The 19,013-nt window shown below is 36.0% G+C and overlaps 1 long non-coding RNA gene across 1 annotated transcript in view; it reads right to left on the bottom strand.

Annotated features, from left to right (window-relative positions):
* Positions 1 to 19,013, bottom strand: part of LOC119149255 — a 185,796-nt gene that overhangs the window by 67,321 nt on the left and 99,462 nt on the right. Inside the window, exon 2 of the long non-coding RNA XR_005104630.1 lies at positions 6,116 to 6,244. This is a non-coding gene — a long non-coding RNA (uncharacterized LOC119149255). The remainder of the gene's footprint in view (positions 1 to 6,115; positions 6,245 to 19,013) is intronic.

Here is a 19,013-nt window from a genome sequence, read left to right as displayed (position 1 = left end):
AATTTGAATACAATCATAATGTTGATTTGTGAAAGATCTTTTCCTAATCCAGAAAAGCAGTCAGAAAATAGCTATATGCTATATGGCAGGGGGGTGGAACTAGATGATCTTTAAGGTCCTTTCCAACCCAAACCATTCTATGATTCTGTAAGTCTATGATAATACTTTTCCAGATAGCCTACTATACTAAAACTATGTTAGCTACTGTTGCTATTTTTTTCAAAAAATTATGAAAAAAAGCCATTTATCCTGCAATATTCCACCAAAACCAGTATGGTTAAAATTCACATTCATGAAGTATTTGCTGACGTGTTTTAATTGGGGCAGCAACAAGCTATTCAGCTGTACTTGGATATAACACCAGTTGAATTCACAATTCTCTGCTAAGTAAACACACAACAGCAGTCTGTGAAATTAAAATATGGGACACCTATGGTTTTGCTTATTATCAGCTTATATTTTAACATTTTATACTGCTGAATATAAATATCCAAAGGAAAGGTGTAAACTAATTGGAAGAAAGAGGTTGATTCATGTCAGAACAGTTCAAATTTTAAGCAGGTGTAGAACCAAAAAATTAATTCCTTCCTAACTATTGCTGTGAAAATAGTTTGCAATGAATACCTTATCTAATACATTTAACCTGGTTTTAGATATTATTTTTTTTTTTGTAGAAGAGACAAAATACATTATGAATCCAGGTATTCTAAAATATTTGTAAAGATTTTTATTTCCAGCCTTTGACTCAATTAAAATTGTTCCCTGGGAATACTTACCATTTTTATTATGTTTGTTATAAATTCTCAGATGTCATAAAATGTTTCTTTGTTTAGTTGATAGGTACCTAAACATTTCTTGCTGAACTTTGAATTCTAAAATTCATATTTTGCATACTGCTGGTTCTGTTAAATTTAGTCAAAAGAATATTCATATGAAACAATGTGGGAAAGTGTAAGTCTAACTGAAGTAAATATATATAAAAAGTGGATTTGTATGAACACTTACAGTAATCTTCATATAATTCCTATCAGTCCTGAAGACAATGTTAAAGTTAGAAAATAGAATTTGGAAATAGGATTGGAAAAAATAGGTTTGAGAAATTTTTTTGTAAATATTGCAAGATGAGGCTTTTTTTCTTGTTAGAATCTTCCTGTTCTGTGCTTTTTCAGCATTACATTTTCAACCTATCATTGCTGCAAGTAAATTCATTATTTCTTTTGTAATTCTAAAAGTGTAACCAAACGGGTAACTTTGTTCCCAAAATACTGTGACCCTCAGAAGTAGGTCAATGTTGTTTCCCAATGGGATGCTCTCTTTAGAAGCTCATTTGTAGGCTTTTCTAAGTGTATGTATGAGTGTAAGAAAAAATATGCAAAGATATATACACAAGGTAGCGATTAATTAATTCAGCAGAAATATTAATAAAACATCAGGTCAACTAGCAGACCATTTAGGCTGACTGTTTAACATTTAGTCTCTGCCATGTAGTCGAGTTGAAATACATTATCATGTCTGCTTAAGTGGATGCAAGACAAAAAAAAAATCTAGACTGTTTTTTGCTCCAGAAAACTACATCTATTGAACAGTTTCCACTTTTTTATTACATTATGAAATAGGCAATTATTTCTGAGGTTTTTCACCTGACCTATCTATTCGGCATGCTTAGAAAACTTAATAAAGTCATCAATACTTTCATATTTGCACATATTGGCTTGTAAGCCTCCTACTTGTACTGTACTTTGTTTATAAATAGCTCCGTATTTTGATAGAATACAATGACAAAACCCCACTATCTACAAAATGCAGATCAAGAAGTGGGAACACTGTGGCAAATGAAGAGAAAATCTGCAGGTGATAGGTGGGCTCAGTTTTCAGTTTGATGAAGTTCTATTGTATATATAAGGAATAATTATGTCCCTCTTTACAAAAAGATTTCTACATTTCTAAAATGAATAGCCTTTGAGATTGAATGAAAAGTAGATCATCTTTATGATTTTAGCCAAGAAAAATGGGTCATGAGAGTTATTCTTCTATTATACTAAAAGTGATATTTTAATTCAGAATTATTAGAATTAAAATAAGATTTACCCTGCTCTGTATGTCATCTTACAGTGTAGCTCAAAATTTTGATAGCTGTGAATCAAGGACTTGGTCTTATTATTTCAAAGGCAAGATCTAGAGCACAAAGCAGAAGATAAAAAATGAAGGAAAAGTGTAAAATAGGTTGAAGATGGAGACAAACAGAAAATATACTTTGATTAATTGAAAGGTTAATTACTGAAAGACTTCCTCCACGCAGCATATGGTAATTAGGAAGTCTGAGCAATGTGTGATTTCATTTAATACTATGCAAAAAGCCAACATGGCATAGTAAACTGCTTGATTTTTCTTACGTTTGTGAAACATATAACTTGGTATTTCATTTTACTCTGGAGTAAAAAAAAGCTCCTAATTTTTAATAGATTAAAAATGAGGTAAAAAAAAGAGAGATTGGTAGGGATGAGACCAATTAGACACCATGGGCTAGTGTTCTCATCCGCCACTGCCACCTTAGTTCTGATCTGTGAAGCACGCTGGGCACAGGACAGAACTGTGCTGTGCAATAGGATTTTTGGTCACCTCAAGAGGAATCTTATGGTGTCTTTTACAAAGTATCAAACCTCCTTGAAACTTAGGTTTCTTTTCCAACATTTTGAGAAAAGTGTTCTCATCAGAATGGGAAGTAAAATGTTAAAAATGTTCCACAAGAATAGGATTTTCAGTAAAGCACTGGACTGTCCTGCTTATGTCCCACCAGAAACTCCTCGTGCCCTCTGACTCAGAAATGCTCCCAGTGAACCAGCATCAGCACATGTGGGAAGCTGCTGACAGAAAGAAAAATGTGTGCAGAGCCCAGAAACTGCATCAACTGTGAAACTTCCTGGGCATCCCTCAGGGACTGAAGGATTGTCAAATTGCTCATTTCCAAGGAGCTATAGAAATGGACAGAAGTGAGACAATATTGGATAATTAATTTGAGGGAGCCTGGGACTGGAATATCATGAGATTCAAGTCTCCATTGCTGGTGGAAGTATAAACTTAACATGGAGTTTTGACAGGAAATATTTTTTATAGGATAATTAGGAAGATGGACTGGAGTTAATATCAATGTAGTATCAGGTCTGGACAAGGTATGAAAACAAGAATTAACTCTTGCGTCACTACCTCCCACGCTTTGAGCCATGAAGGCAGTATCCTGAAGCTGGCTGACAGTAATGCTAACAGAAACAGCAATGGTTTCAACTGTTAGGAAAGAGTTCATCCTATGGTTTAGTTACCTAAGCATTAGTCATGTAATCTAAGCTACTTACATAGGTACTCATAAAATAATTAAATCCATGCTAAGATAACTGTTTAAGAAAGGTACTCTGAATAGGCAAACTGTGTACACTTATCCATTTTTGCAAGATTAAAGTTAAGTGAGATGACTCCTGTCTTTAGAGACTTAGTGTAATTTTTAAGGGGTCTGGACAAGCAAAGCCATTTTCTCTGAATTTTATTTTAAGCAGGTTGAAAATCCCATCACAGTATAAACAAATATCATGGAAATAACAAATGTGTGGCAAGCAGCATGATTCAAATAGCAGGGAAAAATGCACAATATTCCTAGGGCTATACAATTAATTTATCAAGGATGCAAAAATCCACATTGTCACAGACTACTAATAGAGACAGCTTATTGTCCTTCATGGACTTTTAGCATCACCTGTTCTTACGCAATTCCTTTTATTCTTAATTGCAGAGTCATGATACCCATTCTCATGCATGTTGCTAGCTGGATAATTCATTAAAATTTACCCTGCAGAGGTTAACATTAATTTGAAAACAAAGTCTGCCTCTTTAGCCTAAGAGTTGCTTCTATTTAACTAACCCACGTTAACAGCAGCTAAATAATGAAGACATAAATCAAGAAGTATGAGGTAGTGCAACAAGGAAGTTAAAAGAAATATCACTCAACCGAAGAAAAGGTTCACTCAGTTCTCCAGCCTTTGGGACAGAAGTTTTGATACAATTTAGTTTAATATAAGGAGTGCCAAACCCATGGGATTAAAAAAACCTACAAATTTGGAAAGGAAGAGGGCATGATCACTTCCCATTCCCCCTCAATCCCCAAATAACAGGGACTAGTCAACAACTAGAAGTCTTTTAACATTTTCTCCTGTCGCACACATTGTAACCACCATGGCAACTAGCTGGTTAAGTCTCTTTTCCCTGTTGTGGCACAAGATTACAAATGAAACTATGGTTTTGTTTCTCCATTCTTCTAGCTCCATGTAAGGAACAGCATTCTGCAGAGTAGTGTGATAGCAGGAGGAAGAAAAGGCAATATTGGCAAACCGCTCTGCTTTTGAAAAACAAAACTGTGCTGCAAAAATTATAAAGGTATTAATAAACTTGGATCATTAAGTAAAAAATTCTGGCCCTTTATCTGGTCTGAAAAAACACATGTATTTCAATCTGAACAGACCTAATTATTTTACAGTATATAATTTGTGATGGAAATCACACAAAAGAAATGGGTTAGACTGAGAAAGCTCTGCAATGAGATATACCTATAGTCACAGACACATGTATTTTCCCAGGCTTTCATTTTTAATATTTTATGGCCCTCACTGATCTTCCCAAACTTGAAGAAAAATGTATCTTTCATTTAAGCAGGTAGGGCACGTAATAGAATTTATCTGTATCAAAAAGGAGGTAAAATGCAAACTACAATAGAGATGTCACAGCAAAGTATTGAGTTTGCTCACTGTTACCTAAACCTCTGATCCCTGCACACAGTGTTTTATCTAAACAGCAGAAATAGCATTAGCATACAGGTATGACAGCATTCCCATTAAGAGAAAAATCTGATGAATGCTATTTGTAGGAGTTTTTTTAATCTCTACCTAAGGACTTCATTTTATACAGTAATTCCATAATGTAACATACATTTCCTTTCCTGCAGTTTCCTGTAGGATGTGACTATTATTTCAGGTTTAACCTATCACCATTTTTGATTTATCAGCATTAGAAAGAATATAAAAAGGAAATTATTCTTTTCCTATGTTCACTGATGAATCTCAATAATGCATCAAGGAGCATTTACTAGGGTAAATACACTTGAGGAGACCATACATTTTGAATAGTTTTGTTGGTAAGTCTGCTTGCATTAGCAATATGTGAAAATATAAGAACAGAAGTATTGTGCTGTGCTCTGTAGTTACTCTGTCAGTAATGCTGAGGTATAGCAGGAATAACACATTTGCCCATGGCAAAGAGGAAACAATGAATTTACATAGAAAAAAATACAGGTATATTCATAATAAGTCCATTAGCACATGCCAGTTATAGAAGGCTGACCATGAATCACACTTTGATGGCAATATAGTGATATATGAGATTCAGAGGCTGCGTGGACAATCCTTAGACTAAGTTCCTCATTTGTCCTGCCTAAGCTGTGTGTTTGACTCAGGTCACAGGGACTCAGCTATGTGATTTGTAGACAGCCCAGAGCAAGCAATGGTGCAACTCCGTATCAGACCAAACTAACACATGAAAATAGAGACTGAGGTTTGTGTTATACCTCTCTCTATCACCTATGTATAAGGACTGATCAGCTTTCTCATCATCTATTTTTAGCACAGTATGTTAGCATGATATGGAGCAGTTCCTGGAAATCAAGAAGTCTAAAGGTTGTAATTGTCCAGGATGCTTATCCTGATAAGCAGCCCTTGTGAAGGCAGTGACTGTTTTCACCTGTTCTGTTTCACTGAGCCACAGCATTATCATGGTGTGATAGAAGCGCTGGTTAGGAGGGATGTCTGTGGTGTTCATGTAGGTCCATGCTATGCCCAGCTGTGGCTTTGTTTAGCCAAGGTTTGAAAATCACCCAGGGCATTCCACAACCTTTCTGGGTAGCCTGTTCCAGTGCTGCACTGCCCTTCTAGTGGATTTTTCTTTCCCAAGTGTTTAATCTGAAAGTCTCAGGCTGTAGTCTCTGACATTAGCAGAGAGCTAAAACTATGATTATGTTACCTAACATTAAATATAAAAATTAAATATGAAAATTAAGAAAATCAATAAAAGCACTTACAACATTTCATTTGTGCCACCAGATGCAGGAACTGAAAGCTTCATTGCAAAGTCATCTCACAACAGTTCATAAGACACATGAAAACTCTCCTAGCCAAATGCCTTACCATTCGCAGGTCCAAGACAGAAACTGAAAGACAAGAAATAAAAATATGCTTTTCAAATCTCATCAACTTTATTAGGAGTGATTGGGGTAATTACTAACAGTTTAGCCCAGTGAGAAAGTTACATTATTATCTATAATACAATTGAAACACAAATAACATGGTCATCTATATTTTACAATCTAATAATACTCAGTATTACCAATGTTCAAGTAAAACTACATCCTCATATCACATCCTCAAAAGTAGTTCAAAAGTCACATCAGGAAGAAACAAGCAGTAGGAAGGAGAAGGCAGAAGGAAGGTAAATCACAGTCTGACATGTGCTATCTCTTTCCAATGACTACAGTAAAATCTTAGGAAAAATAGTCTTTTAAATTAGATGCCTTATTTAAATGAATAAGGCCAGCTGAAAATCTGACTGTGAACCTCCAACAAATCAGCAATGTTTTCATCAAAAGTAAGTCAGATGACCCTAAATCTCAAAGCATTATTTAACAGCTATAGAAAGAGGAGAGTGCTACAATAAGTGGCACATTATGAATATGAGAGCATATTTCTTTGTGTTCTAGAAGCTGTTCTACCAACTTTAGAGATAAATGCTGTAATAACTGCAAAGTGGAAAATAACACAGGGGAGGGGAAGGAAGGGCAGGGCAGGGCAGAGCAGGGCAGGGCGGGGCGGGGCGGGGCGGGGCGGGGCGGGGAAGGGAAGGGAAGGGAAGGGAAGGGAAGGACATTAGGATTTGGTTCAGGAGCCAAGGGGTCTCTCTATAGCTGTGGAAAGGGCCCAGAATCTTTGACAAACTGTTAACCTCTTAATCTGGGAAAATTGTACCTGTTATTGTTTCCTACTCATTAATACCACTATAATTATGCTGGTAAAATGAAATAACATTTTTTTTTTCCTATGCTGAAATGGGAAATGATAGTATCACCAAAAATTACAGCTTTATAACTTTCCTGTGTTGGCATGAACTCAGCATAGGGATGCAGTACTCACAGAAATGATTCAGCCTGTCCTTTGCCATAAAATCCTTAATGATATTACCTGCTAAATACAAAATTTGAGTAGACAGATAGATTGCTTCTGTGATTCATTCGCATACTGAAGGTACCCTTTGGTCTTCAGAACAAAATGAATAATGAGTAGACAGGATAGGAAACCTTACAAATATCAAAGAAAACTGCTGAAATGATAAATTATTTTACTATTGTAGACATAAACTATGGTCAATAGCATATTTGTTTAGACCATGGGAACTTTAACATGATTATAAAAAGAGAGCTTTTAAGATATATATGATGATGATAATGATAATAATATTGATAATGATGATAATAATTATCATCATAATAATAATGATAATAATACAAAAGAGAACATGTCAAACTGCCAGCAGGAGAGAAAAAATCAGCATAATTTGGAAATGCAGAACTCTTGCCTAAATTAGATGCATCATCAGGCTTTTGGCAATCAAAGCTATGAGAATCATCCTAGAGCTAAGAATTTGAGAGAGGAACAGATTCTTACAGTGTCAACTAGTAATAGCCTCATCCCCAGCAGTTTATCATAAGACTATGCATGTGCATATGAGAAAAAAAAAAAAAAGAAGAAAAAGAAGCTAGGGGAAAAAAATAAAGGTGCAGCAGCCTAAATCCAGTCACAGAAAAATAATTAAAATAACTTAGGACTGATGTCTAACACTTACATATTACATGGCTTCCAAAATATGAGAATAATACCCACCCAGGATAACAATTATAGCTCCTGGGACATGTCTAAGAAGTAAGTGACTTCTTACTGATTAATTTCTTCTTGTGATAAAAGAAGAAGAACACAACTCAAGCTGACCAAAGAGTGAATTCCCCACAATTATACTGTCTCACTTTATTTTTGAGAAGGCTGAGAGAAAGATCTTTCATTTGTGTAAACTGCCACAGGTCCACTGAAATCACCTTTTTCTGTCATCTCAGGAATTGTTCTTCAGTTTAAGTCTGCTTTTTTTTTTTTTTCCTATTTTTCCCAGTTTCCTTTTCCATATTAATAAACAAAGCAAAAGAAGATAATGAATGCAGTTTCTTAATTTCTCACTAGCTACAGATCAAAGTAATTGCTGATTGCTTCTTTGATGTGTATAAACTACTGAAAAAAGTGACTCAGAATTGTACCTGGAAATCATTCTTAAATTATTTTTTCAAATGGCTTACATTTTCATATGCTGCCTATCCATAAAATAGTCTCAAGATTTCTTTGTACTAAGGGCAGTGTTTTATGATGGACAGATTCTGATGTTATTCTAGAACTGTACTGGAAGGGAGTTCACATCAATGTTCTTTATAATCCTTATAACAATAATCGAGGAGATTTTTCTTTTTCTAGTAGTCATCATGGATGACAGGCAAGCCTGTTCCTGTGCCACATTCTTCCAGTGCTTATCCTTTAATACCTTGAAACCTAGCAAAAGCCTTTCACGTGGCACACATCTCCTTTAGTCGTCTGCTAGAAATAAATGCTGGCAGCTGCTCTGAAGCCCATTCGTTAACCTATACCATCTCTAGAGCAAAGCTCTGCTAGATGTGAGGGACACTGTGCCAAGCAGCCCATCTTTGTACTATGCAGTCACTGTTCTTGTTGCCCGGTGTGAACCTCCAGGGTTTCCTACGGATTTAAGGAGGGCCTGCAGAGATGGAAGGGGCTATTTGTACATATACTAATCTCTTTTAGCAAAGGCAGTTTCTAGCCAAAAACAGGGGGAAATTTTCCAGAGAGAACAAGGATAATTGTTATAGAAATTTATTAGCCTGCAGGTTATAGACATTTATAATCCCTACAGGTGTTAAATTTAATTTGCCTACTGAAATATATGAATCTAAGTCCAGGAAAATAAAGAAATAAAAAATTAAAAAATATGCATTATATAATACATATATTAGAAAGATACATTTCTTTAAATTTGGCAGCTGTTTTAAGCTTTGATTATTTTTCACAGCAATAGAGGTGTTTTCATGTCTGCGATATGGGCTGTAGCATTTAAAGCCTTACCTGAATGCTTTAAAGAACTAATTTAACATAAACTCTAATTTTTCTGTACTTCAAAAATGTCCCATAACATAATTTTAAGTAATATTCTTTTCTTGTCTGTGAATCAATACATGCGTGCTAATGCAAACATGTGAAAGACTTACCACTAGAATTTAGTAAGACATTATAAGCTAAACTTGGAGTTTTTAATAACCTTAGCTGTATCTTTCATTTTTACCCAAAGACCATTTTTAATACCTGTCTGCATTGCCTCTTTTTTTTTCCTGTTGTATGTTACTCTTTGGTACTCTAAAGTTTTACAGAGCCTTTGTCTGTTTTTATATTACAGAAAGGCAACTTTCTTCCTAAATGGTCAGTGTCTGTCAAATGCTATTTGGTCTTTTCAGTCACCTGTAGTACTCATTTGGAAAGATGAATTTCTAATTATTGTTACTGCATACTGTGTTCAAATAGTAAAGAAGGTTTTCATGTATGTGTCCAAATCAAGCCACTTTTTTTCTTAGCTTCAGCAGAAATATAAACAGGCTGGTATATCTATCATTCAGAAGAATGCAGCTAGGTTTCTGGAATAAAGTGTACTTTCTCAGTTATTGGTGTAGGAGAAGTGATTGCTTCCTGCAGACTGACAAAGTTATTCCAGTGCTAATTTGGGTAAATGTCAGAAGTGGCAATAAGGTTATCTCCTGGGAAGCAGGATGTGAGTGTTGGGGGTGTTGGAAAGCATAAAACCCTGCAAACCCAAATCCACAATCTGAACCCCTAAACACTTCCAAAGGACAACCTTTTCATAAGCTTAATACAAATTTCAAATATTTTTTGGCTCAAATTCAGTTATTAGAGCTAGGTGAACAGCTATTCAAATAATTGACTCACACCATGAGAAGCTGTGCTGGGAAAAGGTCTACATGGCCAATGAAGCCATGTAGAAACAAGTTGGTACAGTAGAGTTTTTTCTTCTCACTCCCTTCATGTATGTAATGCTTTCCCCAAATTTGAAACTGTTTCAAAATAGAACTGTGTCAAATAGAAATCTACAACTACTATACAGTTGCAATTATCATTTATTAAATAGCAAATGAGATGTATTATAAGACCATATTCATACATACTGTAAAAAGGGCTAAAGAACAGACTGAGTAACAGTAATGAAAGGCTACATGTATCCAATGAATTAATATGGCATCTAACAAATTTTGACTCTCCCAAACATCTTTACATACAGAAAAGAACGGCAGAGTGAAGGAAGAGTGAAAGGAGAAAAAGGAGGAGATTTAAAGTTAATAATAGTGAATGACAGGAACTTTTATGTTTTTTTCAGTTCCACTAACACTATGATCACTATGATCACTGGCAATGCTTCACAATGGCTGGGAGTAGAAAAAAAAAAAGAGTCGACAAATACTGATCCATTATTAAATAAAAGCATCATTAAAAGTACCAGTCTTTGTTACCTTAATTGAACAAACACTATATAGTTATCAAAGTTCTCTTCTGTTGTACAGAGAATGGAAAAGCAGTATTAATTTCAGTCAGAAACCAATGTCACTGCCAGGTAAAAACAAATAATCAAAAAAAGAGTAGTGTTTAAAATCATCGTGCTTTTGTTATTTTCTTTAACTCCTATATATTTACTAGTTACAGTCTTCCTAACTGTGTGCTGTCCATGATGATCACTTTGTAGTAAAACACTAAAATGAAGTAAAGATGCATTAAACAGAGCAACATCTTTAGCCAGCCAAGACAATTTAGAATTGCATGAGAGCTTCTGACCAGATCTTTCAGAGAACTAAAAATTATCTGTCAACTTATGGTTAAGCAAAGTATAAGAAAAATTGCCTTTGACTGCTAGCTTACCACTAATGGAAATAAAGGCAAATTTGTATCAAGCATGGAAGAAATATATACTATGCATATTATGATGGTTACTTTAAATATTTAATGGCAGAGTAAACTAGTTGTATATTTTATCCTTACATAGTTGTACACTTCCCTATTCAATAATATTACAAATATCTATTCATATATTAAATAATTAAAATAATTCTTGATGAAAGAAAGAAGTACAGAATAGTTCAGAAACATCTCAGTACTCACGATATTTAGGTATCTGAAGACAGATTAATTTAATGTTAATGAACAGCTGGATTTTTCACTAAACTGTGGCTGTAAAGGTATTATAATATTTTCAGTTTGGTTCTAAAAAGCTCCCAGGCAGATCAATGGAAGCAATAATATCTAACACATTTACATTGACAAAATGTCACTGAAAAGCCCTTTACTGAATAATAGCACTTAAAGTTCAGCTTCCTTAATTTATATATTATTTTTAGGTTTTATTTATTTATAGTGCTTATATAAACTTTTGTCAGAAAAAAGACAAACAAAAATTAGAAGTATCATTGATAAAGTAGGAGCAGTTCCATGTATGCTAGAATTTTAAACATACTGATATACTTAAATGGTGACATTATATAAATGATTTAATTTTATGCTTTACGTAGTGGTATATTTATGACATAATTATGATATACAGCTGAAATAGACCAAAATCTTTTCAGTAATAGTGCTTAAAGACTTATGAACTGAGGTTCTAGAAACTGCAAGTGCTCTTCCAATTTGTTGACTTTAGTAGATTATTAGAAATCTTTAACCACATGAGGACACACTAAGAATAAATTGCAACTCATATAAAATACTAATTATTTCCTTTTTAATATTTCATCAGTGTCTAGAAGATGTGTTGAAAGCTTACAGGTTGTAATTTTGGTTGAAAGAGGGCCAAAGATCCCCAACTTATAAAAGAGTTTTAAAGCAATCTTGGTTTTCAGAGACTTATAAGAGTTTCTTATAATCTTTAGCCCTACTTGACTAAAATTCCTTCACTTACAAACATTAGGTCCCTTGACAACTGATTTTTATAAGAAAATGACCAATGTGTCATTGTTACGTGATCACTCCAGAAGGAAAGTAAAGCAGCTTAGTAAGAAATATATTCTTTCTGTTCTCTTACACTACTTTTGGTTAAATTCTTGAACTATAAATGCATTGAAACTGAAGTTATTTTCTGTTGCCTGAACCAGCTGGTCATTGAATGAATCACTTGACATAAGAATGTATTCTGCAAAATGTAAATAACTTACTGGCTACTGATAAGCCACCTTTTAATGCTTGATTAGGTTTCAAATAAAAGTCCTTAGCATTTTTCTGACTGTCTGTATTTATAGGCAGTTCACCTTTAAAGACATCTATTCTCCCCACTTCACAGTCACCAAATAAATGCCCAACAATTTAGCTTAAAGGCATCTGCCATAGGATCTCTTATATAGGACACATTCTTGCACCAAAACCTTTGGCACCATATCCTGACATGCATCCTTGCAGCATGCTCCCTTCCTCACAACTGAAACTATGCCCTTCTCCAAAAAGACTTTGGAAAACTGATCTGTGCTCATTAGTTCCCATGGAAGTACTGCCACTGTCTCAGTGAGTTTGCCTTCTCAAACACTTTCTATAAGACAGAAGATGGAGAAGTATCTCTGTCCCCAGCAAGGAATTTGCTGCAGCACACTGTGCTCTGCAGCACACCACTTCACCGAGAGGACTGGCTCAGTGGAAGGCTTTGCATCAGGCACATCACACACCACCAGCTCTGTGGGACTGCACTTTTAGCACAGCAAAGGTGGAAGAGCTGTGCAGACAAAGCACAGTGTATACAGTGCAACGCAGAAAGAGAAAAGCCGGGGAGATGAGGAGCTGGCAAACAGCACAGACACTGAACTGCCTGATGGAAGTTGCACAACATGTGTCCACGCGGGGCAGTCACCTTTCCTTAGATTTGTAGCATTTACAGGCACAGGTCAGGGCTGGACTTTCACCTCCAGTTTGGGTTCCTCACTACAAGAAAGGCATCAAGGTGCTGGAGTGCATCAAAGAAGGACAATGAAGATGATGAAGGTCTGAGTCTTATCAGCAGTGGCTGAGGGAACTGGGGTTGTTTAATCTAAAGGAGATGAAGCTCAGAGGAGACCTTATTGCTCTCTACAGCTACCTGAAAGAATGTTGTAGTGAGGTGGATGTCGGTCTCTTTTTCCAAGTAACAAGCGATAGAACAAAATAAAATGCCCTCAAGTTGCACCAGAGGAGGTTTACATTGGATATTAGGAAACATTCTTCACTGAAAGGGTTGTCTCTTTCCCTGGGACAGACACCAGGCAGCCCTGTCTCTCCTGCCTTTCTCCTTTTTAAAAGATACGTTAATGAAAAAATATACCTACAGCCAAGACTTGTCCTGGTAGCTCTGCATTAACATGCACACATACACACACACAAACACAGACTGTCAAGGCATGCAGCACAAATTCCTCATTTCCTTGATGGGAAGCTCAGCAGCCCTCTTTGCTCTTTTCTTGCCTGCACACCTCACACCTCACACTACCCTACATGAGCACACAGCATGGGGAAAGCACACTGGGGAGTCTACCTTCAAGCATGCTAGCAAAATTAAAACTCACCTTCTTTCTCTTTCTTGGCCCAAGAAAGCAGGTTTATATGTTTCTGTCCAGTCTAAACCTCTGAAAGTGGAGAACCCTGGCACTCCAGGCACCATCCTGAGTCATCTCTACTCCTTTGTGCACCTAGTTGTTCCCAGAGGAAAGAGTTCTCTCAGCAGCATGACAACTGATGTATAGCCCTCTGGTGGGCCTGGTACTTGAACCAGGAAAACACAGTACAGTTGTTTGTATCTCTCTCATGTCTAGAAGGATGCAAACAACAACTAGATGTCAGGTATCTTTAGACGCTACAGATGCTAAATCTCCAGATGTTAGGCAGTATGGTTCTTCCTTCCCCCTGGAGAGTGTCCTCTCTGGAGATCAGTTGATGGATGGTAGGACCTGGAGTTATGGCAGCTGGGACCCCAGAGTGGAAGCTAAACCTTACAGCTGTTTGATGGACATACTTTCTAAAGCACTCTCTCTGCTAGGCAGTGCCACTGCCAAAGCTCTCTGCATCCTGGCTCATGAGGGCATCACACCCCCTAGCTCAATGCTGGAACCCAGGGAGCCAAAGACTCCTCTGAAGCATAGGACAGGCTATTACCTCTATCCTCATGCTCTTAGGCACATCATGCACTGCAATAAACAGAACAAATCTGTACTTAATATGCTCCAAAACACATAACTGGAACTGCTGGGGCACCATTTGGGATTGGCAGGGTACCTCTGCCTTTCTGGAACAATGCCTAAACACCAGGCAGGATAAGAGCTGCTGGGATTTGAAGGAACAGGTAACCATCAGACAGCTCCTGCTGTGCACAGCCATGGACTTGCAGTTTAAGCATGGGGCAGGTAGATCCCCTGCCCAGGAGCAGATTCAGCCTCTGAACTCCTTCAGCCTCTAGGTAACTGGCCTCCAATCCTCATGACAAGCAACGTAAGGAAGCTTCTGTTGTCCCAGGTGTGAAATTGGTAGGGAAGTCATCACCTCTGAGGCTCCTGCCACCACCACAGATACCAGTACTGAGATCACTGCTGTAGAGGTCAACACACAGGGACTCTCACCTCACTGTCACTGCTATCTCAACATCAAGAAAGACCACAAGAGCACAACTAGAGTTGAAAAGGAGTTAGAAAAGCTGTCACTAGGACAAACAAAAGCGCCAGCTGCTGCCTCAGAAATGTCTTCAGATCAGTCCTTCTGACATCGCTAATGCTGAAGTGTATCATGAATCACATTGTCGTCAGCAAGACTCCTGTATAAGGGTATCAACATGAGCAAGAGTTGGCAGGAGTTGCTCCATGTTTCATATCCTGAATCATTCTGCAGTTCACAGGCTACCTGTGCAACACTGTCATTTGAAGGTAAATGTGTGCTTCATGCTGGAGTAAGAAAAAATAATTATTGTGGTACCCAGGGAGAAGTATATCAATACAAAACTTTTATGAAACATTTCAATTTATGAATACATATTTAACAAAGGAATCAACAGTTCAGTTAAGCTAAAACTGCCTTTAGTGACCTAGCATTTTTTAACTTAGAATAATCATAACAACTATTTTTATAAGATCAGTAAAAGGGACTGTCAAATATTCCAAAAAGGTAAGCATGGGATCTATACTAATAAACAAAGATTTTCTGTTTATTTCTTTCAGTCTTAAGCCATTCCTTCTGGTTTTGATGGTGCTTGTCTTAGGTAAACTATTGGATTAGTGGAAGAAAGATGAGAAAATGGAAATAAATTTTATCTCATGTGTTTAAATAGTAAACATTTGTATCTTGTAAGACTGGTGAATGTAGGCTGTATATTTTGCGATAAAGTGTGTAGATCACATTTACAAGAACGAATATGAGGGCTTGAGTGAAGGAAAACTGGGAAGCTAAAGGGAGACTGAGAGATAGCCAAATAAACATGAATTCTTATAGGCATGTTACAGAATCACACCTGGCTATGTTATGTGAGAATAAAAACACTGGATAATAAGTGTGTTGAAGGAGTTACCCAGTGAAAAGTGAGGTAGAATTACATACAACGTAGTATCATTGGAAAGACTAATGTCTTTCAGGTAGACATAACTTGAGAAGACTATTACAAAATGAAAGTGTTTCAAAAGGCAGTACAAGAGCAATTTATAGCATACAAAATATAGCTTATATTAAAACTCTTAGTTTGCTTTGGTTACACAGCTATATGTATGATTATAGCTATCAAGCTTCTGAATGAGGAAGGAGTTTTGAAGGAAAGACAGCTAATATGGTTCATAAATGTTTGATTAATTAGAATAGAAATCTATTAAAACCACCCCCATCCCTCATTTTTTAAGAGCATGAAATTAACCACTTATAGGGCTATAACATTTAAACCATCATTGTTAGTCTTTAAAATAAGTGGCTTGCTTTATAAAGTTCTTGTGGCATATTTGTTTATTTAGGAAATCATACTAAGTGGTTAAGTGGTTAGCACAGAAATTTCTAAGTATGGAATCTGGTGATATGCCAGATACAGTTATTTTTCCTACTTTAATTACCTTTATTTACTTTCTCACTTTGAGATGCAAATAGGGCTTAAGTAGTTTATCACTGTTTGGGAACATCTCTGGTCCTAATGGTTGGCAATTTGCCCAAATTATGCAGAGAACAGGCAAGTGAGCCACAGTGCAACCCACTGCTGTATTGGCAATGTGGAGAGCTGTTGGAGTGTGGCATGCATGTATTTCTGGCCTACAAATATATCTCTCCTGTCCTTGAAAAGTAGGTCTCAGAGGGACAGAGAGATATCCCTCCATGTCAACATCCAGCTAGATCCTATGGCTTGAATTGGATTCCACAGTGCTGACCAAAGCTATGATGATTTTCACTAAAATATTTATTCAGAGTACTTTCAAATTTAATTTCAGACAAGCTTGGAAAATCCATTAATTGTGATCTACACTGTTTGCACATAGTTTATATTGTAGCAATTTATATTAGGTCAAACATTAAAGTGCAAATTTATAACAATTTCTTAAGCAGCCTACACAATAATGTATTATCTTTGCAGATATTTCACTTAATAAGAACCATGTAAAGTCTTACAGTTCCCAAATGACTCTCAGTGAACAGCATAATGACATAACAGCTTTTCACTAATTCCTCAGGAAAGTATGTATGTTTATATATTTAAAAAGTCAAAATGCTAAATGCTTACTGATTATAGATGGAACTCACTAGCATTGTGGGATAATTTTACAAACGCATTATTAAATTCAGAAATCTGATGAAAGTAATGCTATGTTTGATGGAAATTAAGTCAAACGCTGTCTCATTGTTAGTGAAATATCACTGTAATACATTTCTTTTGTATGAGTACTTTTACACGCACCACAAAGCTTCATTTTAGGACTATACAGTGGACTGTCATCCATTTCAGTTGAATATTTAAAGCCAAGAGCTAAATAATTGATGGAAAATAAGTTAAGATAATCTAAAATTTTGTAGTCTTAAATGGTGAATATTGAAGGGTTATTGATCAGTTTCCCTAATGGAAAGGAGGACATGCGATTTTTATATATCCTTTGAAAAACTTTCATGTGTTTGTATTAAGAAAAATATATTTGACTCTTAAATACTGAATGTTTTTGTTACCTTGGTAATCTTTTAATAGCAAAGCAGCAAAATATCAGAACTGATACCTGACTCAGGAAAACTGAATTCAACATTATTGCCTACAGACTAGCTGTGTCAGCCTGGTCAAGACATTTGACTCTGCTTCCCAATTTCACAGTACCAAGGTTTTAAAGGAATCATCTGAGTTGTTGACCTAATGCTTTACAACTGTATAGCAGGAATTATATCCACAAGAGTCCACAAACTACTTCACATTCCTCCATTTGCTGTAGGTCAGAAAATACTCCTCATACCTTATAGAAAAATTAGACCTACAAAGCAGAAGTTCACAGAATGGGAATATAAACTTCCTTGAAAGGAAGTAGGGGAGATCAAAGGCACTGGTCAGCATACTACATCTCTGGATGGATTAATTAGAGAAAACTCTCAGATGTTACAAGGAAGTCAGCTTCACCTTAAATTACAGAAGAAAGTAACACAAACAAATGAAGCTGCCAACAACTCCTACAGAGTAAATTTAGGAAAAATCCCTTCATGTACCACCACCTTCAAAACTTCAGCTTTTTGTCTTTGTTAAATCTGTTTGTTGGATAGTTACTGTTACCAGTTGTAAACTGGGTACAAGAGCTCTGCAAGCAAGCAGAAGCCCTAAGATCCTCAAGGGAATTACTTGTGGAACCTCTGAAAGGTCAAGCAGTTAGAGGGGAGGCAGACTCTGTAACCCTCAGGCCTTCAACACTATTTCTGACCATAACACAGACTCTCAGAAATAATTTGGTGACATTTTGTGCAAGGACCCTTAAGAAAGCCTTAAGAGCCCTTTCAGGCACATGGAACAGCATGAAGTATTGCATTTTCTATAGAAACTTGTGTCTATAAAAACAGAAAGGGTCACTATCCTTTGGAGTTACAGGGGGAATTAATAGGCCATAATCAAAGTGACATATACTGGATAAACCAGGTTGTTGCTTTTTTTTAAAAAAAAGGAAACCCCATCAATTTTACTTTTTAACCTTTAATCTATTTAAAGAATTTTTTTTATTATTTATTTTGCAATTTAGTTCTGGTGCAGTTAAATATGTACATATGCACTGTATTATGCACACACATATGCATCATGTATGCATATGCATTATATGTATGCACATGCACTTGGAAAAATAGAGGACTGAACACAAGTTACAAACCCCTCAGTTTTCAGTGCTTTTAAAGTTAATGTTTTATGAGAAATATCCTGTTCTGGATGCTTTTCAAATACATTTTTACTGAAAGGATACAAGAATGCAGTCTATCACAACTACATTCAGAAGAATTGAGTAAATGATTCATAACACAAAGCCTCAATATATAATTGTCCAAACATCTTGCCAAGAACTTAGAAATGGACTGTGGTCTTTTTTAGTAGTTTTAGAGACTAACATTACTATCAGACTCCTCTGTACATTTTGTCTTTCTTATGAAATAGTAATGTATTCCAAGAAAAAGCACCCAAATAAAAAGTTCTAAAAAAATCTTTAAAAGTTTAAAAAACCACCAATAAGGCAGAAAATCCTTACATAATTCAACTGCCACCATCTATAGTTAAGATATTGGAACGTCATCCTTAATCTAGTTTGTAAAAACAATCAGTATCGTTCAAAGAAACACCTA

The sequence above is a fragment of the Falco rusticolus genome, chromosome 5 (genome assembly GCF_015220075.1).
Source record: "Falco rusticolus isolate bFalRus1 chromosome 5, bFalRus1.pri, whole genome shotgun sequence".
Lineage (NCBI taxonomy): Eukaryota > Metazoa > Chordata > Aves > Falconiformes > Falconidae > Falco > Falco rusticolus.
Note: the sequence above shows the minus strand (reverse complement) of the source record. Positions and strands in the feature narration are given on the sequence as shown.